Here is a 22,012-nt window from a genome sequence, read left to right on the forward strand (position 1 = left end):
TGAAAGTATATATATCAAAACGACTTTTGTCTCAAGAATAGGAGATAGAGTAGATAGACTTTTGAGGGACAGATAAGTTCAAGTCTCCACATACCTTTTAGTATATGAAGATCCACCAGTTCCTTGAGTAGTCCTTCGTATTGTATGATGATTGCCATGGAGTCTTGAGATCAACTACACTTTCTATCCTAGTCTGAGACCTTTAGCTATATAGGCTAGAAATCAAGACTTAGTTTTGATCACTAACATTGACAAACATGCTTGAGATAGCAACGCATGCGGGTTCGACCGAGCAATGCTCTAACAATCTCCCCCTTTGTCAATTTTAGTGACAAAACTATTAATACATATGGAATACAAAAAATAAATAAATTAACTTTTGTAGATCCTATTCCACATGCCTAATCTTCAATATTACTCGAAATCTTCGTCACTTCCAAGTACTCCAATGATCCCAAAGGTTGTAAGTTTAGTATTATCGTTGTTGAAAATCCGTAGCTATAACAACAAGAAAACAATTGTCCTCAATCATTGTTATACAGTGTCATAGTATCATTACACAGCGTCAAAGTCCAATTGTATCACAACTTCAACAATAATACTATGGTGATCGGTCTGGCTTCACAATTCCAATAAAGTATTTAAGTCGTTAACCTGGTTTTAGAAGAAGAAACGAACGGTTAAAGGAGAATCGACTCTAGCCGATCGAACCTGGTTTGGGCGATCAAAGAGGCGCTGTTGTGTTCACCGCCGACTAACCTTCATCTTTAGCCGATCGAACCTCACCCGTCAATCCGTAGGCTCATAAAAACGATTTCCCAAAGTAGGATTATCGCGCTATTAAAAAATAGCTCAAACGAGCTAAGACCGGCCAAAACGGTCTCAAAACATCACGACCGCCCAACTCAGCTAGCCTAGTTAGACGGCTTAGATTTTCCTTCGAATAATTAAAGAAGTGCTAACGTGTTCACCATTGACCCAACTCCACACTTTGTCGATCGACTTGATCATAACAAGACCAGAGCGCATCAAATCGCCGGCCCAAAGTAGGGAGAACGCGCCGTTTGAAAACCCTAAAAAATGTTTTGCGGCAACACACTACTGTGGAAAATCAGTCGTTTCCGTCCAACTTAGCCAGCTTAGTTGGACGGCTTAGATTGCGTTTCAGACGATCAAGAAGGTGGACATGAGTTCACCGACGGTCCAACTTCATTACCATTCAATCGACTTACCTGTGAGAAGTCAATAAGGCATCGAATCGCTCGATTGAACTAGAGTAGTCACGGCTGTTCTAAACCTTAATTCATGTTTGCGGCAGTATGCTACTATCGCAAATCGATCGTGACCACTCATCTTCGCCAGCCGAATCGAGTGGCTTAGATCCGATCTTAGATGACCCAGGAGATATCAACGCACTCACTAGCGGCTCATCTTCACACATGGCCAAGCGGCCTGTTCGAATCAACGCCCAGTGCTTTGATTCGACTAGCCAAAATAGGGAGGGCCACACAACTATTAAACCCTAAATTACATTAACGACAATATACAACTGTCGCAAATCAATCACGACCGTCCAACTTCGCCAGCCTAGTCGGACGGTGTAGATTTATTTTCAGAAAACTAACAAAGCAGCATTGTGATCGCTGGCCACTCTTTCTCCACAGGAAGTGATCGACCAAGTCATAGCACGCCCATAGGGTCCTCAAACGATCACCCAAAGATGGACGATCATGATACTTTAAGACGCTCAATCCGTGACTGGATTCGATCGAGCTCAAAAACAGCGATGCTTCTAACACATCGATTATTTTCAGCTGCTTATTCGAAAGCGATGCTTTACATACATCGATTATAAGCAATGCTTTATAAACATTGGTTTCACAAATAATTTATTATTTGACTAAAAGCACCGTGTGCTGCTTTCAGCAACGAGTCCCACGACTCGACCCACTTACTTGAGACATCAAACATGTCACAAACTGGGGGATGCTCACTGGGGTATTGGTCTGGCGGTTTACAGCGCGCGGCGTGCAACGCGCCCATTATGAGAAAGTGTCAGGAAAGAATGGACGGTTAACATCAATGAGTTAGTGGGTGAACGTGTGATTAATCTTCCCTCATAAAGGAAACACGATGATCACCACCTTCCGCACAAACCCACTTCTCTACTACTTAACTTCCTCCACTTCCTAAGAGATCAGGGTGCGCTCAATGACTTGTATAAATAGGTTTTCAACCTATTCAAACGAACAGACAACAACAAGTGTTATCAACACAAGTAGCCCGAAACCACTTTCTGATACACAAGTCATAAACAACCATACCTTCATAATTCAACGTTCTGATCTCAAACACCTTCTTCGCTTCCCTCCCTAAGATCAACCCCTTCTCCTTCACTTTGTGACCGAATTGAATCTGGAACGACCATTTCTTGGTTTAGGCCAGAGTCTTACAGATTGATATTTCGAATCTAAAAGTACTCCTGTGGGGTGCATTGTTTAGGGTTTGAATTCGTTTCTCATCAACACACCCAAATTTACCAAAAACAGCAGAACCAGTTTTTACCATCAAACAACTGGCGACCACAATAGGAGATTAATCTCTCGGTTGAAAGATCAATTTTCGATTTCATTTCAATTTTCTCAAAATTCAAGATGGTGGATCTTAGGTATGGATCAGCGACAAATCCTGATGTTACTGGCACTGACAACACCCCTGGTGTCCACATTCCTGCCGGTGACACCAATGTACCGCCTACTAGCACGATCAACGCTTCTCGCGGTACTACATCCTCAACCACCAACACCAGCGGCGCAGAAGACACTCCCTTAGGCGTGACACCTCCAATCACCTGAGCCAGATCCGCTGCCGCCACCAATATTTCTTCGAGCGCAACGCCCCCGGTCGTTACTAGAGCTACTGCCACTTTCCCATCAGGATGAGAGACCGGAGGATCCAGAGGAGGCTAACCCCCTATCAACATTGTTGATTTGATGGAAAGACGAGAAGTTCTCTCTAAGGCTCAGACGGACATGGCTACAACTCAGAAAGAGGTACTCACTTTCCTCAAGACGCTAATGGAGCGACTATCACAAGATCCGCGTCAGCCCATAGAACTAATGAGGAGTACTTTCAACACTTTTGGCGCAAGCACTTCAACAGGGCGTGCATTCATAGATGAAGAAGTTTGTGATGCTCCTGATCGCTCAAGAGAAAGTAATCAGCTGTCCAACTTCATCACACGTGAGGATCTGGAGCATCTCCTCCAAAATCGAAGTAAGGAAAACCCAGTGGACATGCACCAACATCAATCTCTGTATCCTCATGATGTGCAAAGAGTTCCTTTTTCGAGAGGATACTCATGTCCTCAATTTTCCCTTTATGACGGAATAGGTAATGCTCGTGAACACATCTCTCGTTTTCTGGAGTCATTAGAAGAGCACGAATACAATCATGCCCTCCGCCTAAAAGAGTTCCCACAGTCACTTACCGGGAGAGCATACACCTGCGTTATGCATTAATGGCATGACACCTGTCATCGCGCTTTACTGGAGAACCTGCGCTTCCAGACATTCTCTCAACTTCATGAAGCTTCTAAGCGTTTGACTACAACAACACCAGCCTTGCTGGAAGGAATCAGACACGCCAGGAATGAAGATACATGTAAGATTCAAGGAAACAAACGTCTCATCAACAAACAATACGATACTCAACCCTCTGTAAGCGTGGTGAGTGTAGGAGGAAAGAGAAAAGCTCCAGTTGCAGAACAACAACTCAAACGTGCAACACCAACGCATCAGACGACCCCATCCCGAAATGCCGCGGCTAAAGACTCCTGCACAACAACAAGAAACTTGAGATGTTGCTCCAAAATTCCCGTTCTCGATCGATGAAGTGATTGAACTCCTAGAAGTATGGATTCAAGATGATGCCATCAAACTACCTCCTATAAGGCGCCCACCAACTCAGGAACAAATGGGAAATCCCAAATATTGCCGTTACCACATATGCAGGAGAACTTCAATTAGGCACTGAGGGAGTTCGCAGAGACCCTCTTCCAGTCAGGAGTTGCACAGTTCCTTGGGACTCCGTCCACGTACAGACCATGATGGAGCATTTATGCAAACAATAATAGGCGAGTTTCCACACACAGGGAATCAGGGAAGAGCTGCTTCATAATAAAAAAAAAGGAGAATAAACTCGCATGCGTGATTTATTAAAGCCCGTCAATATTCATGGTGGTGGCGGACCAAGGTTCGTGCTCGTAGCTGCCGCTCATTCCTTTCAAGATCCATAGACGTAGCCACCACTCATAACTTCCAAGATTTGTGCCTATAGTCATCAGTCGTTTTTGTCAAGGATCGTGATCGCAGCCATCCAAGCTCCATCCAATCTGTTTTGTACATAGTCATCAGCAAGAGGGTGATATGATCATCATGGTGAACCCATCGACGACACAGGATAGAATCACGTAAACCACACTTGGGGACTGAGGCTCAGCGTGAAATTCCTTCGACGTCAGTCAAGGACCTCTTTAACACAAGAGAGACGGACAATCAAGAAGCATGTAATTTGAAATGGAAAACCAAACTGAAGGTTGGTCGAATCCTTAACCATTATTGTTATCTCCCCTATTTCGAATCACCATTGCCAGCATTGCATGCATTGAGATGTTACCGTAGAAACGGTATTCTTTCCCATGAGGAGAAAACACGACTTTCTGGCCAGCACTGTTTGTGTGTCGTCTTCCCATCTGCCATATCATATCGCCTCAGAAGAACGGGAAGAACTCATATTTCGAAATCAAGGGTTAAGGGTGCCCTCACTGGAGTTCTCTCCTGAAGTCGCTTCAACGCTCTCTCCAGAAGAAGCCGCTTCAACGCACGCTCCAGAAGCCGCTTCAACACACGCTCTCTCCTGAAGCTGCTTAAACTCTCTCTCTCTCCAGAAGAAGCCGCTTCAACGCTCTCTCCAGAAGAAGCCACTTCAACGCTCTCTCTCCCGAAGCCGCTTCAACACTCTCCCACGAAGCCGCTTCGGCGCTCTCTTCAGAGGCCGAAGACGCTCCAACACCTTACCAGCAAATACAATGGAAGTACGTCTTTCAAGAGAAAATAAGATCGGGATAATTACACCTGGGGACTGTCGGCACAGGATGCCTTCACGTCCCTCAACCGGCTTATTTCTAATATTAGCATCATCACTGTTGAAGCCTTACGAGCCGCAGAAAATTCTCAACATGAAGACGTACATGTGCATCAAAGACTCCAAAAGTACAAATCGGAGATGTTTTCACGTATCCAGCTACGCCATCGAATCTCAAGTGTAACTGGGGAATTCTCATTACATCCCATATACAACCATCCAAGATTCAGAAGACGGTTCAAAAGATATCGCTTGGAACGAAGTCCTTAAAGATTCGCGACACAACGTCCATCCTTCTACCTACCTAGCCGGCACGCCACAAATCTTCAAGAAGCGTGTTGTCTGCAAGGGGAATATCAAACAAAAGAATGGGTGAGCTCCGAGTGCAAAATCATGTACATAGGATCTATTCTAACCTTAACGAGGAGCGCTACGTCTAAAGTCTCAAGGTATTGCGATATCTTTCTAAGAATTTGGATTTCTTAGTCTGTAGATTTCATTCATTCATCCAACTGGAAACATAAAATCATAAAAGCAACATGAATGAGGGATTATTATTCGATCAAGCCCTGGCTCCATCCAAATGAAACAAAGACTATTAAACATCAAAGAAGTGTCATGAACGCCAGGGCCAATGGCACCTTCACTAGAGTCCTCTCCGGAGCTTCTTCAACATCCTCTCCGGAAGCCGTTTCAACATCCTCTTGAGCTGCTTCAACATCTTTTTCAGATTGCTTCAGCAACCTTTTAAGGATATTCCTCATGATAGGGCTCGTCCACATCAGATTCGAGGATTATGACGTCGTCATGAAAAGGGTATTCATGTTTATCCAGGAGTTCGTGTTATGCTCCACCCTCCTTCACTTTAGCCGGACAACTAACCTTTCAGCCCTAACACTTGTTAGCTGAGATGTTTCATCGCGCCTCCACTTTTCCTCCATGCTAACCGAATCCTGGAAAGCTAGGACGCGCTCTCGAACGAAACTCAGATGTACAAGGGACTTGGAAAGCAGTTAGAGATCCCAACCAACAGTATGCCTAATCTTCCTGGGGCCAACCAACATCATTCTAGGGGAACGCTTACCTGGACACCTCTTGAACGCGACATGTTCCAAGGACAGGCCGACCCATCTCTCCTGGTAACATCTAACTTTGTCTCATAAGTTTTACCTTTATTTGTCATCATCTAGTGCTTACCCCGCAACAATGTCACTGTTACGTACTAAGCAGGGGACTTAATGTTGATGGTGGTTTTTAGTTCAAGGTCTAAACTCGTAAACTGTATTTAATACGCTGTCATCCTGCAAAGGAACATAAGCCACTTAAAAGCAATGAGTGTTTAAGCCTTTTTTCTCACATATGTGTTGAGCAATTCAATATATCTGTATATATGAAATTTACTCAGAATGGTGCGTACAACAGCAATCCCAAAATATTTCTTTGAATTTTATCTTTCACCAGCATTATTCACTAATGCATGACTTTCCTAGTATTTTCCTATGATATGTTCCCAGCCGAACTCTCAATATTGACATGACATGACGATTAAATGTTCACTCTCAACAGAGTAGCATGAGTCTCCCGAAGTGTCAGTATTGAGATCTGCATGAAAATACTCACATAGGGTGCATCATCCTATGACAAAGATATTAGCGTGTTTATACACCTTTTAATTAAAAGTTAGCGCGATCGAACGCGTTTAAATTCCTTAAGGGAAATCCAGGCTGTCCATATCAGTCTTAAAAAACGATCACGGCCACATGATTTGGCCACACAATTTAATAGGTCTAGCCTACTCCTAACAGGACTAGGCGATAGTCACGATAAACACCTGTGGTCTCACTAGCATCCCTTTCGGTCGAAAATCCTTAGCTCGTCCGCTGCACACTCAAACGATGGCCTGAACATGGACGTTCACGCTGTTAAAAAGAAGGCTCAAACGAGCTAGACCGATCATGACGGTCTTATAAGCATCACATCCGTCCAACTTAGCCAGCCAAGTTGGACGGTGTCGTGTTTTGGGTGATCAAAGAGGCGTTGTTGTGTTCACCGGCGACTCACCTTCATCTTTAGCCGATCGAACCTCACCCGACAATCTGTAGGCGCATCAAAATGATTGCCCAAAGTAGGATGATCGCGCTATTGGAAAATAGCTCATACGAGCTAAGACCGGCCAAAACGGTCTCAAAACATCATGACCGCCCAACTTAGCTATCCTAGATGGACGTCTTAGATTTTCCTTCGAATAATTAAAGAAGTGCTAACGTGTTCACCATCGACCCAACTCCACACTTTGTCGATCGACTTACTCATAACAAGACCAGAGCACATCAAATCGCCGACCCAAAGTAGGGAGAACGTGTCGTTTGGAAACCCTAAAAAATGTTTTGCGGCAACACACTACTGTAGCAAATCAGTCGTGTCCGTCCAACTTATCCAGCCTAGTTGGACGGCTTAGATTGCGTTTCAGACGATCAAGAAGGTGGACATGAGTTCACCGCCAGTCCAACTTCATTACGATTCAATCGACTTGCCTGTGAGAATCCAATAACGCATCGAATCGCTCGATTGAACTAGATTAGCCGCGGTTTTTCTAAACCCTAATTTATGTTTGCGGCAGTATGCTACTATCGCAAATCGATCGTGACCACTCATCTTCGCCAGCCGAATCGAGTGGCTTAGATCCGATCTTAGATGACCCAGAAGATGTCAACGCACTCATTAGCGGCTCATCTTCACACATGGACAAGGGGCCTGTTCGAATCAACGCCTAGTGCTTTGATTCGACTAGCCAAAATAGGGAGGGCCACATGACCCTTAAACCCTAAATTACATCAACGGAAATATACAACTGCCGCAAATCAATCACGACCGTGCAACTTCGCCAGCCTAGTCGGACGGTGTAGATTTATTTTCAGAAAACTAACAAAGCAGCATTGTGATCGCGGGCCACTCTTTCTCCACAGGAAGTGATCGACCAAGTCATAGAACCCCCATAGGGTCCTCAAACGATCACCCAAAGATGGTCGGTCGTGCTACTGTAAGACGCTCAATCCGTGACTGATTCAATCGAGCTCAAACACAGCGATGCTTCTAACACATAGATTATTTTCAGCTGCTTATTCGAAAGCGATGCTTTACATACATCGATTATAAGCAATGCTTTATAAATATTGGTTTCACAAATAATTTATTATTTTACCAAAAGTACTGTGTGTTGCTTTCAGCAACGAGTCCCGCGACTCGACCCACTTACTCGAGACATCAAACATGTCACAAACTGGGGGATGCTCACTGGGGTATTGGCCTGGCGGTTTACAGCGTGCGGCGTGCAATGCGCCCATTACGAGTGATCGAAATTTTGATAGTGGTAAAAGGTTGTCGTTTACTCGGACTTGATGAGATTGTTTTTAAGAATTAATAAACTAAACTAAAAATATATATACAAAATATTGTCACAAGATGAAGATATGTCCGGGACTCAGAATTCCACCAGATTTCAATTTTATTCAGTTTAAATACTAATTCTGAACAATAATAACTCATGATATAAAGTTTCATTGACTCTAATTCATTTCCTAAAATAGATTTCGAAAGTAATGGATGTAAATCTAAAGCATGGGATATCAAAACATTTAAGCAAGCATAACCCATCAATTGAAATGACAACCATTCAATGATAATCATGATTCAATTAAATACTGTGCAATTAGTCATAAAAAGAATTACTATAATTACCGCATTAGTGAAATTTGGCTTCCTTCATTATCCCAGTGATGGGGTCTAGCTCCACATGTTGGAAAGGGAGGAAAAATTATTAAACCGAGTTGTAACACTTATTTTTGTTACAAACAAAACTGTTACGGAGAACGATAGAAGCAATGTGTCATTGTCACTGTATCTATACGACTGCCACGTCTTTGTCGCTGTCACTGTAGCTTCAGCGACTGTTTTTAGCAGCAGTTGTTCTTCATGTTCTTCCTCCTTACGCAGCAGCAGAAAGATATTCTCTGCAGTTCTGATTTTCACTCTGTACTGCTCCCCAAATTCTCCATACCCCCTCTCTGGTGCCCAAGAACCTATTTTATACTCAACAGGGTCATCCAATCTCTGCATTAACTCCGGAAATCTCTTCATAACTCGCCAGTGAAAAAAAATATTCTCGGGAATATTTTCTTCCCTATTTTACCTCCTCACGCGTTAATTCTCTGCCAGCACACCTGAACAGGTCAATACACGTTCCAGAATGTTGATCGAGTCATCAGAACATGTTCAAACTCTTCAAAACCCGTGAAATATTCTTCCCGAGAAAGTGTTGCTCTGTTTACTTCTACGCGAGAATCCAGCAAATTTTAATCGATCAAATCACTCATGATAGTTTTGTTGGGACATATCACAACTACCGCCAAAATGAAATTCAAAAGAAGAAGATGGGTGCTAAGGATGAATTTGGGCTACGCATAACCTTGGGTGCCCCTTAGCCAAATCTGGGATCTGTATAGCAAATGTCCTCCAGGGTGCCTTTAGCATTTTTTCGAGCCGAATTTTCCAAAAATGTTTATTTCCCAAAAATACCTATAAACACACAAAACACCATAATAAGCACAAAACCGAGTACCAACATAGAGAAAATTGAGGACAACTTAGACAAAAAAATGTGTCTATCAAATACCCTCAAACTTATTATTTGCTAGTCCTCGAGAAAAACTAATCTAGAAAATAAAAACTTAACTCACTAGGTGGCCCTAGTGACCGAGATATAGTCTCGGGAGGGTTTACCAGAGGTGTACCCACAAAACCTTTACTCCAGACCCTAGATATCTATGCAGAACCTTGGAAGGCATTAAAGAATCTCCTTGGTTGGCATACAATCATTGACTATAGGAGGAAGTACCCTGATGCGAAATTCCAATTGATGTACACGAGTTTGCACTCAAGCATACTAAAATTCATATAAAGTGACAGAGCTCTACTCAGATAGTTTCTGTACATCATAACCAGAGTCAACCAATCACATGGAAATATTAAGAAGATGGATAAAGAAAAAAGATAGATGGTTTAAAGTGAACGGTGTTTCCCATATCTGTCTGAAGACCTCTGCCAAGATGGACCTATCCTAATGGACTGAGATAACGGTCTGACTAATATCAACACAACTGGCATATACAAGGGGACCAGTGGTCGATAGACCTAACTCTAGGTCAACACAAATGGCATATACAAGGGCACTAGTGGTCGACTTTATTGAATTTATTCCGGTTGTTCTGATGGTCTGATCTTAATTCTCAATTTTTTTTTTGTTTGGTATCTCGATCATCCTATTCTCAATGTTCTAAAGATAAAATTAAAAGCATGAACAAGGAGAAACTGTTACCACTTTAAGCAAAAGAGTTAAGGAAAGATATTATCGTGTTGCATGAGCATGGGTTACCTCCCAAGAAGTGCTAAGTTTAAAGTCTTCAGCCATACATCAGAAGGAATTATTCACCTCATAGAATCATAAAGTAATAGCCGGAATAACTGTGGATCACCAAAACCAAATAGGGCTATCACAAGTAAAAGGAATCTGCAACATCTCAAGAAAATTAGCAAATAAAGCACACCCTTGTCTAGTTTCCTGTTTAAGATAACTACATCTAGCTGTGGTTCAGGTTCAGGTTCTATAACAGGGTCTAGATAAAATATTTTCATGGGTTGCAATTCCTCACAAGTTAGATCTGAATGTTCAGGTTTTAGAGTCTGGAAATACTCAACTAAGAATTTAGAAGCACATGAAATTAACCTGAATAACTGGGGATCCTCTAAGTCAATCAAATTTGACTTACGCAGCTCACCACAATGAGAGTAGTGGTGTTCCTTAAACAAATGTGTCGACCCTAATCTCCTAAAGTAATTAGGTTTGGTCTCAAAACTCAATAATGTAGTTGCAGGAAATCCTACACTACACCCCTCATATGATTTCATTGTTGATCAACTCATTTTTAGGTTTACACTCTTAATTTTATTGATAAATCTTTGAATGTTCTTACAAGAAAAGATAAAGAAAACAAGAATGATCTCTGCTCTGAACTTTCTCTCTCCTATTTACTTATTTCTTACTCAAAAAAGATCTCTCCCCTTCTTTATAACTCGAACGACTATTTATAAAGAAATACATAGTGGATGACAGCTAATTTGTCCTTTATTTTCGGGTATGGTTTGCGACATTCTCGCAACCTTACAAATGTTAATTTCGCAAACTCTCTAATTTTCGCAGAACTATCATATCTTTCTCGTGATCTTTGCTGACGTCATTTATTTTATCATTTCTGAAATTGTTCTGCGACGCTGTTGTGCTGTTTCATTGATAATTTCGCTGAAACATTGTCGTTGCGAGATTCTAATCCTACATGTTTCCTCTTCTCATATCTTCTCTGCAAAGTAGAGAATGATGTGAGAAATGCCGCAGCTATTCATCTTTTCATATTCTGCATTTATCACACGTATTCTTTCTTCCATTTGTTTCTTGACACGTCTTTTGTAACCGCTACTTTTCAACCGCTCATGTCTCTTCGTCTTAATGATGTTTATTTCTTCGAGAAAAAAATATCTCCTTTATATACTCTTCTTACTCTTCTTTCCATTTTTCTTTTTACTTTCTCTTCTATTTTTATTCTCTCATCTCTGCAACTCTGCTCTTCTTCTGCAAATTCTGCTGCTGTAATTTTTTCCTCCTTCGATCCTCTTACTTTTCATACATTCCCATACTCTATATTCAAACATGGCTCCAAGTGGTCATAGATATGAAAAGAATTTACAGGATGTCCAAAAAGATCTTGCTGATAAAGGTTTCACACTCTCCACCATTCCTGGTGAAAATGCCAAATCAATTCTTTCTGTCAAACTTTTCTCTGATCAATATTGTGATGATCAATCAATCATAATTTCGCTAGGTCAGATTCTCGCAGGTCTCCCTATTCCTCTTTATAACCCAGATCTTCCTTTATTTTATGAAATTCTCGCTCAATCAGGATTTTCGCGAGCTATCTTCCAACTGAGTGGGGACTGCATCCGTCTGATGCTAGAGTTCGCTAATCGTGGTGCTGGTAGAGGATCTCTTTACTCCAAAGAACTTAGGGATCCTAAATTCGTAAACCTAGAGATAGTTGCTGAAAAATACACAGTAGCGAATTTCTTTGAGAACTATGAACTTATCTCCATGAAGAAAGAGAATACTCGCTGGGGTATTCGCTTAAAGAGAAAAGATAACATTGATGAAGCCAAAATTCTCATGCAAGATATTGATTGGCATTCTGGTAAAAACACAACTCCTCGCCAATCCAAAGATGATAAATGGTGTGTTTTTCCTTTAATGCTAAAAGGACCCTACATTGCTGGGTCAAATGTTCTTCCTGCGAATCTCGCTGCTTATCAACCTTGGGTCTTCTCTTGGCCCGAAAAGGAGAAAGAGGTATGTTTCTTCCCATTTAACTCACTTTATATTTCTTTATTGATTTTTATTATTCTATTCGCTAACTCTTGCGACATTCCGCAGATTCAAAAACTGAAAGATAGTTATAACAGGACTGAGAAGTCTAGTACTCTGTTAGCTCTTCGCTCATACACAGATGAGGTAAGAAATTTTTTCTTATGATTTTAAACAGTATATTGTTACTTCCATACTTCCATCTCTTATTTCTATCTGTGTGTGAAGATTATTGCTGAAGTAAAAGAATCTGCCGATGTTGCGAAGATTGGTGATAAAGGTAAAGGTGCTCTTCGCAGGGAAAAATCAACTGGTCCTCCTCCAAAGAAAAGGAAAGTTCGTTCTTCTTCTCCTTTAAATATTCTTCCTCAAGAAAATTCTGAAAGTGACAAAGGTGATGAGGACAACGATGATCTTGTTGCAAGTGAAGATTCTCCACCTGAATCTTCTATGGCTAAGCTCTCTGGCCTCTTTTCTGATTCTCTTCAAGGAATGGGAGATAGCCAATTCGCAAATACCTGCAAAGCTCTCGCTACCCTTTGCGATGTCCCTTTACTAGATGGTGATAGCTCTCTTCGTGGAGTTTCTAGATCAGTGACTCCCGACTTCTTGCATTCTCTCAATAGTCTGGTATACTTTCATCCTTTTACTTCTTCATTGTTATAACTCAAAATTTCTTTTTATATTAATATTTTTTATATCTTTTCGCAGGCTGGAAAAGCTTCTTTTGTTGTTGCCTCAGATCTAGAGAGAAGACGCGAAAATCTTGAAAACAAGAATCTTCAATTTCGCAAAAAGAATGAAGAATTGGAAGCTGAAGTGAAAGGTCTTCGCGAGAAAAATAGACAATTAGAAATTGATTCTTCTTCGTATAAGAACAAAATCTCTAGTCTTCAGCAAGCTAATAATCAGCTTTACGGTATGTTACTTTTCCCTTTATTTATTCATCCTGTTGTTTTATCTTATTTAAACGATCATTTTTGCAGACATTTATGGTCTTTCTGATGAAGCTACCCTTCTTCGTTCATTTCCTAATGCCTTGGATAATGATACCCTTCTTGAGCGTCTTAACAATTCCTTAAATAGCTTCTCAAATGATAGAATTTCATCTCTTTCTCTAAATGAGCTTAGATCTAAATTTCGCCTCTTAGAAATTGATCATAGATCTAGTTTAGGCTTAGCCAACCGATTTAAGCATCTCCTTATTGATTCCAAAGAGAAAACCAATGAGTTAAGAACTAAAATTAGCGGTCTCATAGATGATAAGGATCGTATCTCTGATCAAGGTTCCAAGTCTTTGGCGAAATTCCAAGAGGCTCTCCTTGAAGTTCAACTTGAACGAGATGAATCTAACCGTAAGAATATCGAACTTTGCGAAAGGGAAAATCAAATTCGTTCTCGTCTTCTCATAAGTAGTGAGGATGAATTTGTTTGGGCAGCGAAAATTTTAGATGATGCTAGAAAAGATTTAGGCGTAAATGTTAGTCTCCAAGTTGAACATACAACCTTGATTAGAGATATGATTTCTGACAGAGAAGGTTGCTAACTGCTCTTCTTTACTAATCTTTTGCTTCTTATGAATTCTCATCAAGTTGATAATTGATTATCTTTTGTTCGTAGATTCTGAAAATAAATATCGTGAAAAGATTGAAGAACTTGAAGCTGAAAAGGAGGAACTCGCAAAGAATCTTTCTTCTCGCAACGACAAGTATTCTAGATTAAAGAATCAAATCAAGATTACTGTTGTGAATTTTAAGAATGACGTTATGCATTTTCGCAATCAAACCATCCAAATGGTTTGTGACGATCATAATATCCCACATTCTGATTATCCTTGTCTTTTAGAAGAAATCCCACAAAATACTCCCAGTTTGATTATCTCTGATAGCGAGGCTGACGATGAAGAATCTGATAGTGATGGAAGTTCTGATGGTGATGAAGATTCTGACGCAGACGAAGAAGGAAATAAGTCTGATGAAGATAATGAAGGATTAACTAAGAAATAGTCTTTAATTCTTTCTTTGATTCTTTGTAACACTTGTACATTTATTTCTTCTTTCTGTATATTTGTGTTTCTTTCATTTTGACCTGCATTAATTAAACAATTCTTCTTTGCAATACAGTTAATCAATATAATCATTAATTCTTGAATCTTTGAGTAAATCTCTCACATGGAGACAAATAACATTTTCTAATTTCATACATTCCCATACTTGCCTCTATTATTTGAATCCAAATGAGAGATTTCATAAAAAAATTCTTATTGTTGTAGATGGGAAAAAACGATTTGCTGGTTTTTAAGGAATTGAGGAGACGACCGAACGGAGGAGACTCCTCGGACCGAGCGAAATGTTAAACCTCACACAGATGCATCGCTGCAAAGGGGGTGCTTTAGATTCGAGAGATCAATTTGTAGTACTCCGTCCTAAATCAAGACAATGACCGTTCCAGAGTAAATTCGGTCACAAGAGAGGATGGGTTGATCTGTAGGAGGGAAGCTGAGAAATGTGTGGAATCGATGGTAATCAAAGATTGTGGGTGTGTGAATTCCGAATACGATAAGCTCTGAGTGATTGAAATTGCTCAATTGATAGTAGTTGCTCAATTGATGAGTTGATGATCTCGTGTTGTCGATGAGACGTGAGATTGATGATACTGTTGATGATTCAATCATGATTCAGAGACTTATTTATATTGCTGGAATTGTAGACACCATGATTCCATGAAGTGTTACAGTTGATGGAATCAAGGAGTGGGGAGGTGGAGATCGTGTTTGAAACCAGTTGCTCAACGTGTGGAGACTTGGTCGATTTTCCACCCACTACCTCGTGAATTCCTTCAACTGATTGCACGACTTGCTCACATTCCATCATATGTTTGAACACACGTGCCGTAGACCGCCAGACCAAAAACCCTAAGTGATATCTCCCCAAGTGACACGATTGACGTCTCGTGGTTTGTTAGTCAATTGATGACTTCGTGGTTTGATAGGACGATGAGTCCATGTAATTGTTGAGTTGAACATGATGTTCTGAAACTCATGAATTGAACATGTCATGAAACAGTTCTTACGATGAAGTGAGCAAGTATTGCTCATTCGATGGATCGTTGAATATTGATTGTTGAACCAATATTGAGCAAATATTCCTCATCTGAGCAAGTGCTGCTTATGTGATGAATTGTTGAATATTTGATCGTCTGAGCATGTGTTGCTCATCTGATGGATTATTGGCAGCGTACCAAAATATTAATTAGAATACTGGTCTTTGAACCGAGCATAATTAATGAAATTAATGATCATGAGGCCGTCGTAAAATTATTAAGGTTGGAATATGGAACGATGATCCTTGGATTCAGAAACCCTAATTTGATCAATTGATGATCAAGTCATGGTTGTCAGAATTTCTACCATGGGACGAAGGAGGGAGCGACTACATGGGACCGTGGATCAACCATGTAGTGTCCATATGCTCACGTGAGCAAATACGAAGAATTCCTGAAGATTTGACGATTTGTTGGTGAAAGAATGATTAAATGTTGGTTTAATCATTTATTCGAAAATGCTCGTCTGAGCCTTAGGTGAGAAAACCTAATTAATTATGACGAGGCGAGGGACCGACCATGGAGTCATGAAATCGTCCCTGGGTTGTCCCGTGACCGCCTGACGATCACTTCATGAAAATCCAAAGTGTTTGGGAGAGTTTTGGACCTAATACGAGCAATTGTGCAAATTAGGTCAAAACTGTGAAAATTGATGGGACTGGCTTCCGTGAGCCAAAGAGTCAATCTTGGTCGGTCAAGAAAGCGTGCTCGTGTCCCCTAGGCATCCTCGTCTCAGTCCTGAGAATTTTGATATTTTTTGGTGTGCAATTGAGCATCCATTCGAGAAAATATGCCAAAATTAGGGTTTCGACGAAACTAAGGAAAACACCATGAGATGATGAAAAATAATTATAAAATAAGGAATGAGGAGGCGTGGGACCGCCGTGGTCAAGGCATGGTCGGCCGGTCGTGACCACGGTCCCGTGGTGCCTTTTCCTTAATTTTGTAATATTTTGATGATTTTATGAAAAATTCATGAATTTTGAGAAATTTGATGAATTTTGGGAGTTTCCATGAATTGAAGGAGTTTTCATGAGTTCAAGGAAGCAAAAAATATTAAAATAATAAAACAAGGGCGTTTGGGACCGTGGAAGGAATGGCCGGCCGGCTAGGGCCCGGTCCCACGAGTTTCCCTAATTTTATAATGATTTTATGAAAAATTCATGAATTTTGAGAAATTTGATGAATTTAGGGAGTTTCCATGAACTGAAGGATTTTTCATGAGTTCAGGGAAGCAAAAAATATTAAAATAATAAAAAAAAGGGTGTGTGGGACCATGGAGGTATGGCCGGCCGGCTTGGGCCCGGTCCCACGAGTTTTCATAATTTTTTAATATTTTTAGGTATTTTTGATGATTTGAGGGAATTTTTCCTAATTTGAGAGAAATACCATGAAATCAAGGAATTTGATGAATTCAAGGAAAACTAATAATAAAACAAAGGGACGTGTGGGACCGGCTAGGGCATGGCTGGCCGTCCAAGGCCCGATCCCACAAGTTTTCATAATTTATATTATTTTATTATTATTTGATGATTTGTGCAAAAATACCATGAAATCAAGGAGTTTTTCATGAAATTAGAGAAAAAATAATAAAATAATAAGGAACCGTGGGTGTGGGGCCGGTTGGGACCAAGGCATGGCCGGTTGGCCAATGGTCACGCCCCACACTCCTTTCCTTAATTTTATATTATTTTTTATGGATTTATGGAAGTACCATGAAACCGAGGAGTTTCCTCGAGACGAAGGAGATTTGATAAAATGAGAGGATTTTCATCAAATCATGGAAAATAATAATAAAAATGCATTAAAATATAAAACTAATGTGGGATTGACCACGACACGGTCGGTCGGTCGTGTGTCCGTGCTCCCAGCACCCTGGTCAATATTTTTAATTATTTATTATTTTCTTCTCTATTTTGCGTAGGTTGATCGTTTCGTTGTATTTTTGAAATACTCGTTCGTGCGGTGACTGTTAGTGTATCATCGTTGAATACAACTTCACCATTTGAATCGGGGCTTACTTAGAGGTAGCTCAGACGCCCGGTTGTTGATTATTTATTACTAATTGTGGAATTCAGTGGAGAATATTCACAAAACTGAGTAATAAGATGTTTATTATTAATTCATAGGATCAGCTGAGGATTCGACTACGAATTCAGAATAATAAAGTGAGCATTACCATTCCATGGGATCGTAGATTCGACCATAGAATCAGAGTAATTAAGGTTTATCTATTACCATTTATGAGACCAGTTGTGGATTCGATCATGAAATCGGAGTAATGAGATAATATAGTTATTGCTATTCTATGAGATCAAGTTGTGGATTCGATCATAGAATCAGAACAATTGTTATTGTCATTCCAGGGGACCAGATTCGACCATGGAATAGGAGCAATTGTTATTGCCATTCCATAGGACCAGTTGGGGATTCGACCATGGAATAAGAGCAATAATAGATTATTCCGGGAATTCAGTAGCGAATGTCACGGCAGAATCAATCTTAATTAGGAATAGTTAACTTTGTGGCTCTATACTAGAAGAGCAAGCTGTCTAGGAGCATTAATTATCCCGATATGAGCTTGTCGGTAAGTCATATCCTTTATATAGTCAGGGTAAACTCGTTATTTGTTCCTGAAGATGTTATCGCTCTATACTAGCAGAGCAAGCTGTCTAGGAGCTGTCCATATCGTGATGCTATATAGAAATAATCACTGAAAGTATTCAATATTCATGAGATATGTCGTTGTCCAGTCGTGAGACTACATATCTACATGTACTCTGAGAGAAAGTACTCTTCGTTGAGAATTCGATGAGAGACTCGTGTCCCGATACTCACGTCCGATTGCTGAATTGGAGTTTCGTATAATTATGAGTTTACGAATTTAGCCTTTGTCGAAAATCCACCATCTACATTAAGTCCCCTGCTTACTGAGGAAAGCTGTGTTCCTTAGTTAGCATTAAATGGTGATTTTCCGGCCATAAATAATAATACCAGTAATTGAACTTAGTCGTAAGTTGAGACGTTACCGGATTTAGAGAGCATGTGCAAACCACGACTTGATGAACGCTTCAATGTCATGATTGGAGCATCGTTTGATGAGCATAAATTGGTGTTGAACCGCTGGTTTGGATGACGAGTCCGTGGTCGGTTAGGATTCGTGGGTTGGGGCCCAATAAGGAAATCCTTAAAAAATTAGGTTTTGGAAATAAAATTGATATAAAAGGGATTAATCCTCTTTTTTTTTTTTCCTCACACACGACCAGCACCTTCATCACCTTCACGCCAGGGAAGGAGAGTTTTCCCGCCACCGCCGGACCACCACCTGCCGCCGCCGGTCGCCGTCGGCCAATTTCCGGCCGGCGCTCCCAGGTACTTTTTTTTTTTTGCTGATGTTTATGATCCTCATGAATTGTTCATGCTTTGATCATAATGAAGTTATATACATGTGTGTATATTAGTGTGAGTTTTATGAAAAAACCCTCGTTTTTTGAAAACGTATGTTCGTTCGATCGTTAGTTTTGAAAACTAACTATAATCCCTGATTTAGGAGAGATTTTTTTTTTTAATATGAACCTAGGTCCAGTGATAAAAATTAGTGTATGAGATTTCATGTATACCAAGGTTCCATCATAAAAGAAGTGAATTTTCATGAAATCGGAATAATCCTTCGTTTTAAAGACAAATAATGATGACACGAAGGAAAATATGGATGATGAACTTGTGTCCAGTGATAAAAAAAATTTCTTATGAGCTTTCATGTAAATACAAAACTTTATCATATGTATAAGATGTGAGATTTCACAATATTTTTTGAAATAAACCTTCGTTTTAAAGACAAATAACGACGATACGAAGGAAAAATAATTTTTTTTTTATATATATGTAGCCGTGACATATATTGTGTAAAATATGATGCTATACTTTATTTGCATGAATTTTTTTTTCATTAGATAAAATTCTTTGAGAATTTATATATGCAAGTTGCATTAATTGCTGTTTTTTTTTCGAAAAATCAGAAACGTGGGTTTTGAGGAACCTTCGAAGATAGACAAAATATTTATGATGAAATAATTTATTGTTGTAAACTTCATAGGTCAGTTGTATGAATTTTCACATTATGGAAATTGTGTCCGTGATTTCATGAAAAATCAGTTTCGGAAATTAAATAAAGTTTCGTTCGTTTTTGCAGTTTTTGAAGAGACGAACGATTTTGGGGTGTTAACTCTAGCATTACTATCACTATTGTTAGTGGAAGTATAAAAGGTAAGAGTTAAGAGTTACCATTTTTTCTCGTATTTCCTTGATTTATATCTGGACGGCATACTGAAGTAGAATGTAGTGTGAACCTTTTCAGCTACTTAGCAAAGATGTCCAATTCCCAAGATGAAGACGTCTCGAGGGAAGAGATGTGCGTTGATGATGGCATCTCCAGAGATGAGACATGCATGGATGAAACTTCCGTTGGGGGAGACGAAGACGAAATACCTGGGAATAAGAATGTCCGGAACATAGATGATGCATTCTTTGAAAAAGATATCCCAGGAGCTGAGCAACATTTGAAATCCCCAGTGTATCGTCTTTTGATAAATCCCAGAACTGTTACTCAGAAGAAATTGGTGACTCCTAAGACAGTGATTCGATTTTGTCTTGAACGAGGGGTCTTCGCCTCATCAATCATAGAGTTTAAGCTTTCTCGACGACCTTTGGAGAAATTTGCCGGCTGGGCGAGGCATATGTTGGGTTTTCCTCATGTGAGGACTATGCTCGACCAGGCGCAGGTGACGAGATCTATTCAAGCTTCTAGAGAGTTTTTCATTTATCATGACGCAAGTGGTATTGTGGCTCTGTTTGCTCGTTGGTGCATTCCCACTCACACTTTCATATGTAGATGGGGAGAATTTACCATTACCTTGGAAGACGTGGCGGCTCTGATGCATCTCCCGATCACGGGAAATCTTCCTGGGGATCTTTCAGATAAGGAGACCGCCGTTTCTCATGTCTTGACAGCTGCAATGGAGAAAGCGAATAAGGCTGGTAGTAAAGGATGTTATGCTTCCTGGTTGACACATTGGTGGCCCAAAGACGAGGTTTCTGATAAACCCATCGACGGTATGTTACCCATTGCTTCTTTCTTATGTTTATGGTTGTCCAGAGACGTTTTTGAAGACAGTGGAAACTTGTTGAAGCCTTTTGTGATTCCCTTTGCTATTAAGATGGCTCAAGGTGAGCAACTTCCGATAGGTAGTTTATTCTTAGGCTCCTTGTATTACAACCTGGACTCCTTGATTATAGACTCCAGTGTGTCGAACGGCTCTATGAAGATTGAGTGTTATGCCAACACGATGTTTCTTCAAGCTTTGATGTGGTAGCATTTTAAGAATTATGCACCTACTCCACGTAATGTTCTGCAAGGACCGAATACTGATGCGCGCCATACTTTCCCTGAGAAAGATAATGCTAGGATCATGCGTTGGTCCACCAAGCAGCCTCGTTCTAAAATACGTTTTATTGATGTGTTAGATGAAGAATCTGAGTTCAATTTTCGCCCGTAGGTGTCAGTCCCTGATTATGTTTCTCAGCCGATGACTTTCAATACTGGAGAAGACACGAGTTTGACGTCTGGTGCGCATCTGAGTGATGGCGAAAGATCTTTCATGTTGAGTTGCACTCCTGGTCATTTGCTATCAGTCACGTTTGGAGAGCTTTCAGTGGAGGAGTATAATATTGATAGAGCAGCTCGACAAATGGGTATGGATCAGTGTATTCCAACCATACGGAGAAGGAAGCCATCAGTTGAGCAACTCAGGACTCATTTGGATCATACTCACGTGGAAGGGAGTAGCTACTGGTTTCCTGGTTCTGATAGATTCGCCTATGTAACCCCAGGTTATGTAGAATTCTGGGACCAGCAACTTGGGCGTTTGCGTGGCTTTGTAAGATTTCCCAGACCTCCATTCAAGGATCTTCCTTCGGCTGAGATGATTTACAGTCGACCTAGATTGAAGTATCTTTCTGGTGATAAACGAAAGTCGTCTCCAGGATGCTCTCAGGTATGTTTCTTCATATAATCTTCACGAAATTATAAGAACTGTATTATGATTACATTATTGGATTCCACCACAGGACGGTCGTAATATACGACCTCGAATAGGTGTATATTTCTCAGATACTGAGGCGGTTATTCATGGCGGAGAAGGCAGGCATAAAGGTTATAAGTTGTTACCCAATACCGTAAAGTCCCCAGTTGGTGCTTTGGTGAGTTCCCAATATTTCTCACCGTGACTTTCATTGCTATTA

This window comes from Papaver somniferum, chromosome 9 (assembly GCF_003573695.1).
Source record: "Papaver somniferum cultivar HN1 chromosome 9, ASM357369v1, whole genome shotgun sequence".
In the NCBI taxonomy this organism is placed as follows: domain Eukaryota; kingdom Viridiplantae; phylum Streptophyta; class Magnoliopsida; order Ranunculales; family Papaveraceae; genus Papaver; species Papaver somniferum.